This window comes from Dipodomys merriami, unplaced genomic scaffold (assembly GCF_024711535.1).
Source record: "Dipodomys merriami isolate MVZ:Mamm:240054 unplaced genomic scaffold, mDipMer1.0.p SCAF_27, whole genome shotgun sequence".
In the NCBI taxonomy this organism is placed as follows: Eukaryota; Metazoa; Chordata; class Mammalia; order Rodentia; family Heteromyidae; genus Dipodomys; species Dipodomys merriami.
The window spans coordinates 19752520-19766746 of record NW_027204159.1 but is presented as its reverse complement, the minus strand read 5'-3'; positions in this window follow the sequence as shown (position 1 = coordinate 19766746).

Sequence of the window (14227 nt, the reverse complement as noted above, 5' to 3'; positions counted from 1 at the left end):
TCCAGTGACCAGCTAAGGGAAATGCCAAGGAGGCATTTTTTCCTGTGTTGAGAAGACACTCCTGGGACAAAGCAATGGTGGCGCATCCAGAGGCAGTAAGCCACTGCTTGGATGGCAGAAATGTCAGATCATAGAGTCATTTGTGCGTGGCCCTTCAAAAACTGGTCAGAGCCAGGAGGTCATGGGAAGATAGTTTGTAAGCATGCCTAATGTTCATGACTACCTTGTAAGGGCCAGAAACTTGTCAGTCATCTGTGATAGTAGTAAAAAGCTAGGGTTGTAAAATGTGGGGGATAGTTTAAATCCCAACCCTTGTATGTGCCAAAAGCCCTAATTGGCAGTAATTGAGCTGACACTAGCTACATAAAATTCATCTGCTCAGAAAAAGTTTGTAAACCTGAGAGTGTGTTTCTATTAACATCTGTCTGAAGGCCTGCACAATTAACTTAGGCATTGTTAGGGTCAGTAGAGATCACATTCCTAAGCCATCCAAAAAGATGCTTTTAAACCAGAGTGCTAAACAAGCTACACTGCTGTAGCCAGAGACTGCTGTAGGTGGAGAAAAGGTTTGTGCATTTGTCAAAAGTTAAAATATTGTTCTTAATGACATCTAACCCTGGTAAAGTAGACTAAGGTTATGGGTTCCTGGCTAGATAGGAGCAACGCCTCTAAAGTCAGCTTGAAGAAGTTACAGAAGATAGACCTTCACCCACCAACCCCCTTTTAAGATCAAGAGTCCAGAGTCAGTTTTGGAAAAACGAGGCAAAATAGATAAAATAATTATTTTTTTAAAAGGCATAAAGAATAATGTTAACTTAAAAAATGGCAAAACCTCCCATGCTCCTGGATTGGCAAGATTAACATCGTGAAAATGGCAATACTTCCCAAGGCTATCTACAAATTCAACGCGATACCTATCAAAATTCCACCCTCATTCTTCAAGGAAATAGAGGAGGCAATCCAAAAATTCATATGGAACAATAAAAGACCCCGAATAGCAAAAACGCTCCTCAACGGAAAGAACACTGCTGGAGGAATATCAATACCAAATTTCAAACTCTACTATAAAGCCATAGTAATCAAAACAGCTTGGTATTGGCATAAGAACAGACCTCAGGACCAATGGAATAGAATTGAAAACCCAGAAATGAACCTACAGACCTATAGCCATCTAATCTTCGATAAGGAAGCTAAAACAATAGAATGGAAGAAAGACAGCCTCTTCAGTAAATGGTGCTGGCAAAATTGGTTAACTACATGTAGAAAACTAAAGCTAGATCCTTATATATCACCCTGCACCAGAATCAACTCCAAATGGATCAAAGACCTTGAACTCAAAGCAGACACTCTGAAAACATTACAGGATGGAATAGGAGAAACCCTAGGTCTCCTTGGCTCAGGTCGAAATTTTCTGAATAGAGACCCGGAAGCACAACAAATCAAAGAAAGGTTGGACAAATGGGATTGCATAAGATTGCAGAGCTTCTGCAGGGCAAATGACATAGCTGGCAAGATCAATAGAAAGCCCACCGATTGGGAGAAGATCTTTACTAGCCATACAACGGACAAAGGTCTCATATCAAAAATATACTTGGAACTCAAAAAATTAAACCACCCAACAACAAATCCTCAAAGAAACAACTGCCCAATAAATAAGTGGGCGAAAGACTTAAAGAGAAGCTTCTATGAAGAAGAAAGAAGGATGGCCAATAGACACATGAAGAAATGTTCAACATCCCTAGCCATAAAAGAAATGCAAATCAAAACAACATTGAGATATCACCTCACTCCAGTTAGAACAGCAAAAATCAAGAACTCTAATAACAACAGATGCTGGAGGGGATGTGGACAGAAAGGAACCTTACTTCATTGTTGGTGGGAATGTAAACTTGTTCAACCACTTTGGAAAGCAGTATGGAGGTTCCTCAAAAGACTTCACATAGATCTCCCCTATGATCCAGCAATCCCACTTTTGGGCATTTACCCAAATGTTTCCAAACAAGACCACACTAAAGCTACCAGCACAACTATGTTTATTGCAGCATTATTTACCATAGCTAAGATATGGAACCAACCCAGATGCCCCTCAGTAGATGAATGGATCAAGAAAATGTGGTATATATACACAATGGAATTCTATGCCTCCATCAGAAAGAATGACATTTCCCCATTTGTTAGGAAATGGAAAGGTTTGGAAAAAATTATATTAAGTGAAGTAAGCCAGGCCCAAAGAAGCATAGGTCCCATGGTTTCCCTTATTTGCAATATCTAGTATAGGTATGAGTCAAGCGGAAAAGGCCAGATAATGTGATGTTAGGAAAATGAACCCTTAAATATGTATTTTAATGTTTTCGTTTCTTTCATGCATGTATTTCTAATGCATTTATAAGATTATTCCTTTATTGCTTTGTATGTCCCTCCCCCACAGTGTAACCCCCGCTTTCACTATATTTGATATCAGTATATCATGTGGAGGAGATGGGGACAAACAAATCGTTTAAGGATTCAGGTGGACCTGTTGCAACAATGAGAAGTACAAAATGTCATGTCAAAACCAGCTTTACAATTTCGGTGTGGGGGGGGGAGGGGGGTATAATTGGGTGGGGGGAGGGGGGTAAAATTGGGTGGGGGGAGGGGGGAGGCAGGGAAGGGAAGTGAAGGGTAAACAAAGGAGGAGGCTGCAATGCTTGGTAAGAAATGTATGCATTATTCTGCCCATGTAATTGTAGCCCCTCTGTACAGTATGTTCTCAAATAAAATAAAATACAATTTAAAAAAAAAAAAAAAAAGAATAATGTTAACAGGTGTGCAAGTGTGGAGACTGCATCTGTCTGAAATGATTTTGTGTTTGTTTACAAAAATATCTGGTTAATAAAAAATTTTTTTGTCATTTTGGTAAATTGTCCTGGGCTATTGTCTAAACAGTCTTGAAATCCAACGGGGTCAAAGCCTGCCAAGCCTATGTAATGTATCCTTAACCAGTCTGTGTAGGAATTTGCAGTCCAGAGTGAGGTGTGACAGTCCCTTGGAGCCACTGAGAGGACCTGATGCTGCTGCTGCTGCTGCACACCCTAATGGGTAAAGTTTGAAGACAGCCTGACAGTCACATGGAGGAAATCTACATGTCACCCAGACCATCTCCACCGTGGTGAACTCTTGCCTGGTTCCATCACCTGAGACTGCATCCCAGTTAAAAGCTGCTAAAACTAAGATCTTGTGGGACATTTTTTTTGGGTGATATCCAAAAACCCTCTCTATTCCCACAGTGGATATTGGGGGCAAGGATATCACTGGCTTGCTTGCCTTAGGCACTTCAGTAACTGGAAATCCATTCTAATCACAGCCTAGTTTGGCTCTGGTATGGTACTAATCTGAATGTGTTATCAATGCAGGTAGTAAAAGGAATTAGACCCAGCTCTGGTCTTAGCCTTAAAATCTAGCAAACTTCTCCATCTCAGTGGTGCTTTGATTGGAAAGATAGTACATTGGCTGATGGTTTGCCTGAGTCTCAGAAAAGAACATCTTATTCCCATGTGCTTACTACTTACTGGCTTTGCACCCCCCACACACACTTGTAAGGCAGGGAGTTCTCCCTCCCAGACTGGAGGTTGGAGGGGGGAGGGAGGAGTTCCTCCTCCCTCTGAACCTCCAGTCTGGAGAGCTACAGGGCTGTGGAACTGGGTTTAGAGAAGGGGAAAGTGACTCATCCGGTCAACAGAGGGCTTGTATAGAGAAAGTGGGTGTGGCAGTTGATTTTTCTGTTTACAAATGAGATGAAACCAGTGTCTCCTCCAGGGTGAATGTAAACATGTAAACAGGAAAATGTAAACATGGCTGTGCATTCAGCTCTTTCTTTGAATCATCTTTCAGCGTAACTTAGTCCAGCTAACTAAGAATAATAATACTTTACGGAATGAAGGTCTGTCTTTCAGTCTAAGGAGACTGAAATCTGAGAATCATATTTCAAGATAGGCTGGGAACAAAAGTCCATAAAATTTTCATCTTTAATTAAATCCACAAAAAACTGGAAGAAGAGTTGTGGCCTTGCACAAAATAAGCAGGGGAACAGTGCTGGCACCCAACAACAACAACAAAAATCATAAAGTAGTTTTAGGAATGAAGTATTCATACTGTCCATATTTGTGTACATAGGATCTTTCCATAGTTACCCAGTATAGGAACAGATGGTTAACCTTTAAATAATTATTGACCTTTTATTTTAAAGATCATTCCACCAATCAGGACTTCATATCATTGGTAGAATTATTACAATCACTATGCCTTTCCAAACATTCATAGATTATTACATTTAATGAGCACCAGTCTCATCTGGTAGACTTGTGTCCTAAGCCTCACCTTTCAATGTGAGATTAACAAGTACAATATTTGCTTTCCTGAACTTGTCAAAGTAGAAAAGAATTCCACTTGAGTTGATTCACCTGAACTTACCATGGCAGCCATTGGCTGTTTTGGTAAATTGGATTGCTTTTACCCCATTTCCTGTAGCTGTCGGTCCACCTATCATTTAACCAAAAGTGATTTTAACAAGTCTTTTGCTATTGATAATGTTGTCATTATGTCATTAGTTCTGCAAACTTTACGGAGTGACCTATTTATACCAGACACTATCTTAGCTACTGTTGTAGGTTCTTTCGGACAAAGACAAAGATAAGATAAAGTACAGAGTATGGGTGAAACATTTCTCAAAAGTTTCATAAACAATATTTAAAGGCAAGAGGGTTATTTGCAGGAAGCTGCAATATTGAGGACCCCTTTAAGTAGAAGTTTTTTTTTTCTGTATACAATACTGAGGCTTGATTTTAGAACCCTGTGCTAACTAGGCAGGTGCTCTACCATGCCTTCAGCCCCTTCTGCTTCAGTTTTTTTTTCTTTTTTTCTTTAAATATGTTCTTGGAATTTATGCCCTGGAGGTTCTGGTCTATAATATTCTTTAAGCTACCCACTTTAGCTAGGGTGACAGGCACATGTCACTAAACCTAGCTGTTTATTGGTTGAGAAGAGGTCTCAGGAATTTTTTTGTGTTGTTGTTCAGATGGGATCTTGGGAGCTTTTGGATCTGACTGATGGAAATCTTGATTGTCCCCATCTCTACCTACATGTAGCTGGGATTGCAGATGTGAGCCACTTCACTGGCCCTTGAGTTATTACCTTTAACTACTTGTTCATTTTATTAAACATTAGGGTAAGTGTGTGTGTGTGTGTGTGTGTGTGTGTGTGTGTGTGTGTGTGTGTGTGTGTGTGTGCAAGCATGCCAAAACTGGGGCTTAAACTGAAGGCCTGGGTGCTGTTCCTTAGCTTTTTCTCTCAAGGCTGGCACTTGACCACTTGAGCCGCAGCTCCACTTCTGGCTTATTGCTCTATTATTGGAAATGAATCTCATGGACTTAATCCTGCCCCAGGTAGCTTCAAATAAAATCTTCCAGAACTCATCCTCCTGAGTGCAAAAGATGATAAGCATAATGTTAATGACTGGCAGGGCTTATTTTAATATAAAACATTGTGTATTCTTGTGAGGGGAAAAGTATCTGTCTAGGAGAGTGTGCTTTGTGGCTTTGTTCCCCACCTGACACTGTCTTATCAGATAGCTGTCTGCCCCATGCCTGTCCAGTTTGAGAAGGGTGGTTGGTAGATTTAATATTGTTTCCTTCTTGTAAGAGGTAAAGAATGGTCATTTTGACAGGATTTCCACTTCAAAGATCATTAAATATGATTCAATATTGAATCATAATATTGAATGACTTTGTATTAAATTCTCCAATCTCCAATAACTGTGAGATTATAGAAGAAATAAAATCGTGTGGTAAAAGGTTGAAAGTGGCATTTGTGTTGTGTGTTAATACATTCTTGAGTTTGGATCTCTTAGGAAGTCAGGGACTGCTTTCCTCAGGCTGGTGAGGGAAGTGGCCTAGAAGGCCTGGGACCTGTCACCTTCAGTTTGGCAGGTGTAGATGGTCTACATGCTCAGTTTGGGCTTACCACTTCCTGTTGAGATAGAATCAGATTTTCCTTATTCTGTCTGCCAGATGAGACAGAATGCAGGATGAAAGGGGATACCAGGCCAAGAGAAGTTCTGGAAATAGGATTTGTGTTCTGGAGGGTGATGTGGAAGACAAGAGAGTAAACTTACAATGCAGCCTAGCTCATGTCTGGCTCCTGGGTCTTTATCTTGGTGAAAAGGAGTTTTGTACATAGTAAGTACACAGCAGATGTTTTCTGAGTGAATCAAATAGTCTATACTCTTGGATTCTTTGCTTCTGTTACTAGATGAAATGTTCCTTTGGCTTCCCAGTTTATATGAAAAATGAAATATCCTTGAGATTCGTGCATAAAAAGCATTTTATGAAGTCTCACAAACAAAGAGTTTTTATGAAGAATTTATTTTTCTATAACAGAATGAACTAAGGAGAAGTAGACAAAAAGAGGCTTTGAAGATAGTGGCCCTTGAATATGATCTTTATACATTCTGACCTGGAATAATATCTCTAGCAACTCCTAATCTTTAGAAAATGCTTCTAGGGGGCTGGGAAGGTGGCTCAGTGGTAGAGCGCTTGCATTACATGCATGAGGTCCTGGGTTCGATTCCTCAGCACCACATAAGCAAGAAGAAAAAAGCCAGAAGTGGCGCTGTGGCTCATGTGGTAGAGTGCTAGCCTTGAGCTGAAGAGCTGAGGGACAGCGCCCAGGCCCAGAGTTCAGGCCCCACGACCGGACCCAAAAACAAAAAAAAAAAGAAAAGAAAAAAGAAAAGAAAATGCTTCTAGGTGGGTAAAATGAGTCAGGTCTATTCAAAATTCAGGTAACCTTCAGGACACCCTTTTTCTGGACATGCTTTTAATTCTTTCTCTCTCTTTATCTGTTCTAAAGACTTCAGAGCACAGCCTTTTGATCAGCCCTGTACTACATCCTCAGCACTGGAGAAAATAAACCTAATCAACTAATCAACCAGCCAGCCAGCCAGCAGGCAGCCAACCAGGCAACCAACAAAACAAACAATTTAATTGAGAAGAACCAATACTATTCATGTGCAAACTGTACATATTGGCAATGGATGTATCTCAGTCTACTTCTGCCAATAGAAGAGATGACTAAACTCAAGAGGAAAGGCTTAACAATTGTAAATCGGTTCCACTCAGTTGTGATAATTTGAAAAAGCAAAGTGGCAAAAGCTAAGTTTCCTTAGTGGTCAAGGTTTCTTTTGTATTTCTTCTTCTTGGTTTCCTTGTTAGGCCTTTTCAATGGGGAAAGGACTGAAGGAGCACTTCCTTGGTAATCACTTTCTGTGTAGTCACTTCTCTTCTTTGGCTTCACTAATTTACATGACTTGGCAAAATGGAAACAGAAAAGAGAGATGGAGGCAAAAGAAGACACAAACCCAAAAAGGGATAACAGTGGGAGGGGCTACGTGGTGAAAGGGAGCCAAAGACTGATCAGCAGAGAATTGGAAGGGAAAGAGAGACAGGCTCATTGATTCCATCTTGCCTCAGTTTCCCCCATCTTCCACCTAGTGAGTTTTTGGCTTTGACCAACCTTGAGATGATAGAAGCAAATCTACTTTTTTCTCTTTGCTCTCAGTTCTTGAGTGTCTTCCACTCAAGAGTATCTCAAGGTGAGTATCTCAGCGTTCAGAGTGTGGATGTAGAGTTAAAAGATAAATGTATATTTTAATGTGCATGTACTGTAATATTTGATTCTCTCCCAAGGAGATATTTGTTCCAGCCTTGAATACCAAGGGTGTGTTGCACTCTAGTCCTGGGTGAGGTTTAAGGGTAGTTTTGATGATGGGCTTTAACACCAGCTTTCTGGGGGATATCTGTGCCTTTTCTGGATCTGAACCATGAACCAGTGTTCTACCTTCTCCTTTACATTTCTGCCAATGTCTTTATCTGTCTATAGGTATCTGTATCTGTATCTATAGAGACATAGCTATCTATAGATAGCTATATGTAGGTATCTATAGATATAGACATAGGTAGATATAAACATAGGTAGATAGATATAGACATAGGCAGAAATATATATTTCTTTGATCTTTTAAACTGTTGCTGTTCTTACTCTGTTTAATATATATTCCACTATAACTATGTATATCATGGCCCTGATGAATGAGAGAAGCAGTGTGTTAAAAACAACAGATCTACTTTTAACCTTTTGACTTCCTATGGCCTTTTCACTAAGTGCATAGTTTAGATTTTATAGTCTGTACTTGCTGGTAGTAGTCATTTTGGATACTAATATTGGAATGCAATCTGTTCTGGCTGTATATGGATGGTGATCTACTCTTACCCTCAGATCTCACTGTCCAGAGCTTTATTCTCAGAATTTGAAGAGAGATGATTTATTTTGCTCTTACAGTTTAGTCAAAAAGGAAGTAAGCTACTGGGCGCCAGTGGCTCATGCCTGTAATCCTAGCTACTCAGAAGATCTGAGATCTGAAGATCATGGTTCAAAGCCAGCCAGGGCAAGGAAGTCCATGAGAACCACTAAAAAAACAGAAGTGGTGCTGTGGCCGAAGTGGTAGAGCACTCGCCTTGAGCTGAAGAGTACAGGAACAGCGCCCAGGCCCAGAGTTCAAACCCTACAAACAACAAAAACAACAACAACAAAAGGAAATAAGCTTTTAACTAAGTGTCTTTGAGACTATAAGAACTACAGACACATCTAGGTTTTCTTTTAACATAAACTTTTCTCCCAAATTACATCTCAAATTCGTGGTTCTACTAGTCTTCTCAATTTAAGCATTTAACATCTTTACTATTATCATCCTTTTAGCCTGGGTTACTTCATCTTTTCCATCACTTCAATTATGCTGTTCTGCTTTGAATAGACAGGTGGATGGATGAAAGGTGCACTTTTTTTTTCATCAGTTGTGGGGCTTGACCTCAGGACCTGGGTGCTGTCTTTGAGCTCTTTTTGCTCAAGGCTAGCACTCTACAACTATGAGCCACAACTCCATTTCCCATTTTCTGGTGACTAGTTGGAGATCAGAGTCTCACAGACTTTCTTGCTCAGGCTAGCTTTGAACAGTGATCATTAGATCTCAGTCTCCTGAGTAGCTAGGATTATAGGCGTGAGCCATGGGCACCCAGCCTGATTCACTATTGACATTGTCTTTGACATAGAATCCAACATAGACCTGACCTTGACCTAAACCTTTTTAAATACCCAGGAGTCCCTGGTACCTGAAAGACTTAGGATGCAGAGTAACAAGTAGAACAGTGATGCTTTCCTTGCATACCAGAGCTTGGATACTCTTGGACACATCTCTGTCTATTCTCAAATGAGATGTCAAAGACACTTCAGGGTGCTTATCTTTGTGTTGGAGGATTGTTGTTTACTAAGACAAATTAGTAAAAGCACATCCTGATTTCTCTTTATGACTCTTGCATTTCAGTTTGCCTGCACAGTTTCCAAACTTTTCTTTGTGTTTGCATGGCATTGTTTGTGTGTGTTGTCACAGGCTAAGAAAGATGACAGGAAGGAACACTTGGTGCAGGCCTCATGTATTCTCATAAACTGAGAAGAGCACAAAGGGTTGAATTTTCTATGGTATCTATAGGAAAGTGATGAGAGGAATGGGTTTTGTCTGTGGCAGTGTGCTTGAGAAAGCCACCAGCAAACTGCCAGTGCCATTCTGACACTGCCACAGTTAATTTCATTTGAGTAAAATTGTATCTTCTGTCAGGTTAGCTGGACACTGATAATTCTGACTGCACTGTATATAAATGTGTATTGGCTATATGGCATAAAGAGTTTAAATCTGATTGGTTATTTGTTCATTGAGAAGAAATGTGATAGAAAAATAATCCAACTCTGGAACTTTAGGAGATACTTCCTTTAATAAGTTCTACATGTTAATCAGGGGTAAGAGATATTCTTCTAAAGGGTCTTGAAGTCTTCAAGAACTGTATAGATTTGACATTAATCTATTTTTTTGTCCATCTGGATCATCTCCATAAATTGTGGAAGATGTTTGTCTTCAGCTACTAAATCATAAACAAAGAAATTATCTCTTCTCTTCCCCCCAGAAAGAAACTCTTGTTTTATTTATGTGCTGGTTTGTTTTCATTCATTCATGCATGCATGCATTCGTTTCCTTACTTAAATCTGTTTGTGTGTGTGTGTGTGTGTGTGTGTGTGTGTGTGTGTGTGTGTGTGTGTGTGTGTGTGTGTGTGTGTGTGTGTGTATCTACTATGAACCTAGTATTGTAGTACACACTGAGTCCTTAAAAACAGTATCCTGTGAAAGGTCAAAATTTGAGCAGGGTGCTGGTGGCTCACACCTGTAATCCTAGTTACTCAGGAACTTGAGATCTGAGGATTGTGGTTTGAAGCCAGCCTGGGCAGAGAAGTCCATGAGACTCTTATCTCCAATTAATCACAGAAAAGCCATAGTGGTGCTGTAGCTCAAGTAGTAGAATGCAAAAAGCTTAAGGAAAGTGCCCAGGCCCAGAGTTCAATGCCCAGGAAGGGTGGAGGAAAAAAGAAAAGAAAAAAGAAAGAAAAATTGCCTGGAAATTTTCTCTCTATCCAGAAGGTGACAACATCAGCAAGGATGTCAAGTGGGATGAATTACAGGAGGCCATGGCTTGGCCCAGCACTTACAGGTGATGAGGAATCAGGCAAGATCAGCTGCTTTTAGAGTGTCTTTCACCCTATGGAAGAGAAGTGACATCTTCTCTCTTCTCTGCCCAGTCATCATTCCCTATCTTCTTGTGGTGGCTGAAGAGTCTCCTTGAGAGGATTTCACCACCTGTGGGCTGCACTTGTTGAAGTGGAGCTGGATGGGGCTTATGGACCTGGAGGCTAGGGACAATTGCCCTTTGCCTGTGCCAGGAAGAATCTCCGACTCAATACAGTTCTGCTACTTCTAAGTTCAGGACAGCTTGCTGCCTGCAGGAGATAAAAAGCACTGCTGTCAATGATGTCTGATTTTAAGGGAGATATTTCTAAATTTACATATACTGTGAAGGTCCAGTGAAGTGGTTAGGAAAGGATTTCTTGTTGCCACCTCCAATTCCTACATGTGAGTATGTCCTCTGGACTCACATGTCTGGGATGGTCCCATCTTGAAGATCTCTATTGATCTGAGCTTCTAGTTAGATTTAGAACTTGAGTGGAGTTGCTTTCCTCTTACAGGGCTGGGGTTAAGATTTTTTACCCAAAGACTGTCTGTGTCTTTACTATTTTTTTTTTCTTGAGTATTATCTGATTTTGCAGAATTACTTTGACCAAGCTCAACAAATGTTGTCGAATATTTTCTGCTCTAGGTTTTGCTGCCTTATTTAAGAGGTCCATCTTTGGGAAGCCAGCCTGAGGAAGAGTGACAGACTCTTTCTGGAGAGTAAATTAAAATAAAAAGGGAAAGGATCAGGGGTTAGCAAGTGATAGAGCACTAGCTCTGAGCAGGGAGTTCTCCATCCTGGAATCTGAACACACTGGCAAAAAGTATGGTTACGTGGTTGGTTGCCTGGAGCTCCAGGCAAAAGCTCTGGTCCCAGGGAAGAAGGCTTCTGGAAGGCTGGGGCAGCATTCATTAGTGCAAACCTGAGCAGCCATGACAGACTGCGCCTTTTCTTACATGATACAGTTACTTTGTAATTAGTAACTTCTGTACCCAAGAGTTGCAATCTTCTCTGGATTGAGGTGGAATAATTCCAGAACCACCAGTCATATTTGTTTAGGAAGAGAATGTTTTATGATCTTCCTGTGTCGTCTTCTCTGACAGAGACACCATTTGCTAGCATGATTGCTTGGGATGCAGAATACTTTTCTTACATTCCTCGGAGATCTGTTGGCCTAGTACCTGCTTCCCACTGTGGCTTGGTTATCTAGGGATGCAAATGAAGGAAGGAAGGAAGGAAGGAAGGAAGGAAGGAAGGAAGGAAGGAAGGAAGGAAGGAAGGAAGGAAGGAAGGAAGGAATCACAGTGCTGGAAGTTCTCTTCTAATATAATAGATGCAGTCAGGGAAAACCAATATTCTGCAAGCACACAACAGAGGAAAAAAGCAGACCTCTCAGTGTATGTATAATTCTCTAGCCATAAGACTCAAAACAGAGATAATCCAGATGAAACACCAGCACCATAAAGAAGTCATGTGAGATTCGTCACATAGAAAACAAAACGGTCTAGAATATCAGTAGATAATTGACTAAATGAAAATAAATAGGGTTATCTGTATTCTTGAGGTGAAATGAACTTGAGAGAAAGTGGTGTGTGGGTTGTGATTGCTTAGCTATAGTGACGAGGACACGGTATACAAAGATAGGAGAGAACACAGAGAAAACAAGTGGACAGTCTGTGCCTGGAGGGAAAGCATTGACACTAGCTGAGCTTCTTACTTACAGAGCAGTTGGCGATATTCATATCCCTGCATTGTGGGGCTGTGACATGAAGAGATACAATAACATGCCTGGCAAAACACAGGAGGGTGTCATTTCTTTTTTTTTATTTTTTTTTTATTATATTTGAGAACATACTGTACAGAGGGGTTACAATTACATGGGCAGGATAATGCATACATTTCTCACCAAGCATTGCAGCCTCCTCCTTTCTTTACCCTTCACCTCCCTTCCCAGCCTCCCCCTCCCCTCCCCACCCAATCATACCCCCTCCCCCCCCACACCAACATTGTAAAGCTGGTTTTGACATGATATTTTGTACTTCTCATTGTTGCAACAGTTCCACCTGAATCCTTAAACGACTTGTTTGTTCCCATCTCCTCCACATGTTATACTGACATCAAATATAGTGAAAGCGGGGGTTACACTGTGGGAGAGGGACATACAAAGCAACAAAGAAATAATTTTTTTTTTTTGTCGGTCGTGGGACTTGAACTCTGGGCCTGGGCGCTGTCCCTCAGCTCTTCAGCTCAAGGCGAGCGCTCTACCACTTGAGCTATAGCACCACTTCCGGTTTTCTGGTGGTTTATTGGAGATAGGAGTCTCACGGTATCTCCTGCCCGGGCTGGCTTTGAACCGCGATCCTCAGATCTCAGCCTCCTGAGTAGCTAGGATTACAGGCGGGAGCCACCAGCGCCCGGCTCAAAGAAATAATTTTAAAAATGCGTTAGAAACACATGCATGAAAGAAACGAAAACATTAAAATACATATTTAAGGGTTTATTTTCCTAACATCACATTATCTGACCTTTTCGCTTAATCATACCTATACTAGATATTGCAAATAAGGGAAACCATGGGACCTATGTTTCTTTGGGACTGGCTTACTTCACTTGATATAATTTTTTCCAAACCTTTCCATTTCCTAACAAATGGGGAAATGTCATTCTTTCTGATGGAGGCATAGAATTCCATTGTGCATATATACCACATTTTCTTGATCCATTCATCTACTGAGGGGCATCTGGGTTGGTTCCATATCTTAGCTATGGTAAATAATGCTGCAATAAACATAGTTGTGCTGGTAGATTTAGTGTGGTCTTGTTTGTACACATTTGGGTAAATGCCCAAAAGTAGGATTGCTGGATCATAGGGGAGATCTATGTGAAGTCTTTTGAGGAACTTCCATACTGCTTTCCAAAGTGGTTGAACAAGTTTACATTCCCACCAACTATGAAGTAAGGTTCCTTTCTGTCCACATCCCCTCCAGAATCTGTTGTTGTTAGAGTTCTTGATTTTTGCTGTTCTAACTGGAGTGAGGTGATATCTCAATGTTGTTTTGATTTGCATTTCTTTTATGGCTAGGGATGTTGAACATTTCTTCATGTGTCTATTGGCCATCCTTCTTTCTTCTTCAGAGAAGCTTCTCTTTAAGTCTTTCGCCCACTTATTTATTGGGCAGTTGTTTCTTTGAGGATTTGTTGTTGGGGAGTTTAATTTTTTGAGTTCCAAGTATATTTTAGATATGAGACCCTTGTCCGTTGTATGGCTAGTAAAGATCTTCTCCCAATCGGTCGGCTTCCTACTGATCTTGCTAGCTATGTCATTTGCCCTGCAGAAGCTCTGCAACCTTATGCAATCCCATTTGTCCAAACTTTGATTTGTTGTGTTTCCGGGTCTCTATTCAGAAAATTCGGCCTGAGCCAAGGAGACCTAGGGTTTCTCCTATTCCGTCCTGTAATGTTTTCTGAGTGTCTGCATTGACTCCGAGATCTTTGATCCATTTGGAGTTGATTCTGGTGCAGGGTGATATATAAGGATCTAGCTTTAGTTTTCTACATGTAATTAACCAATTTTGCCAGCACCA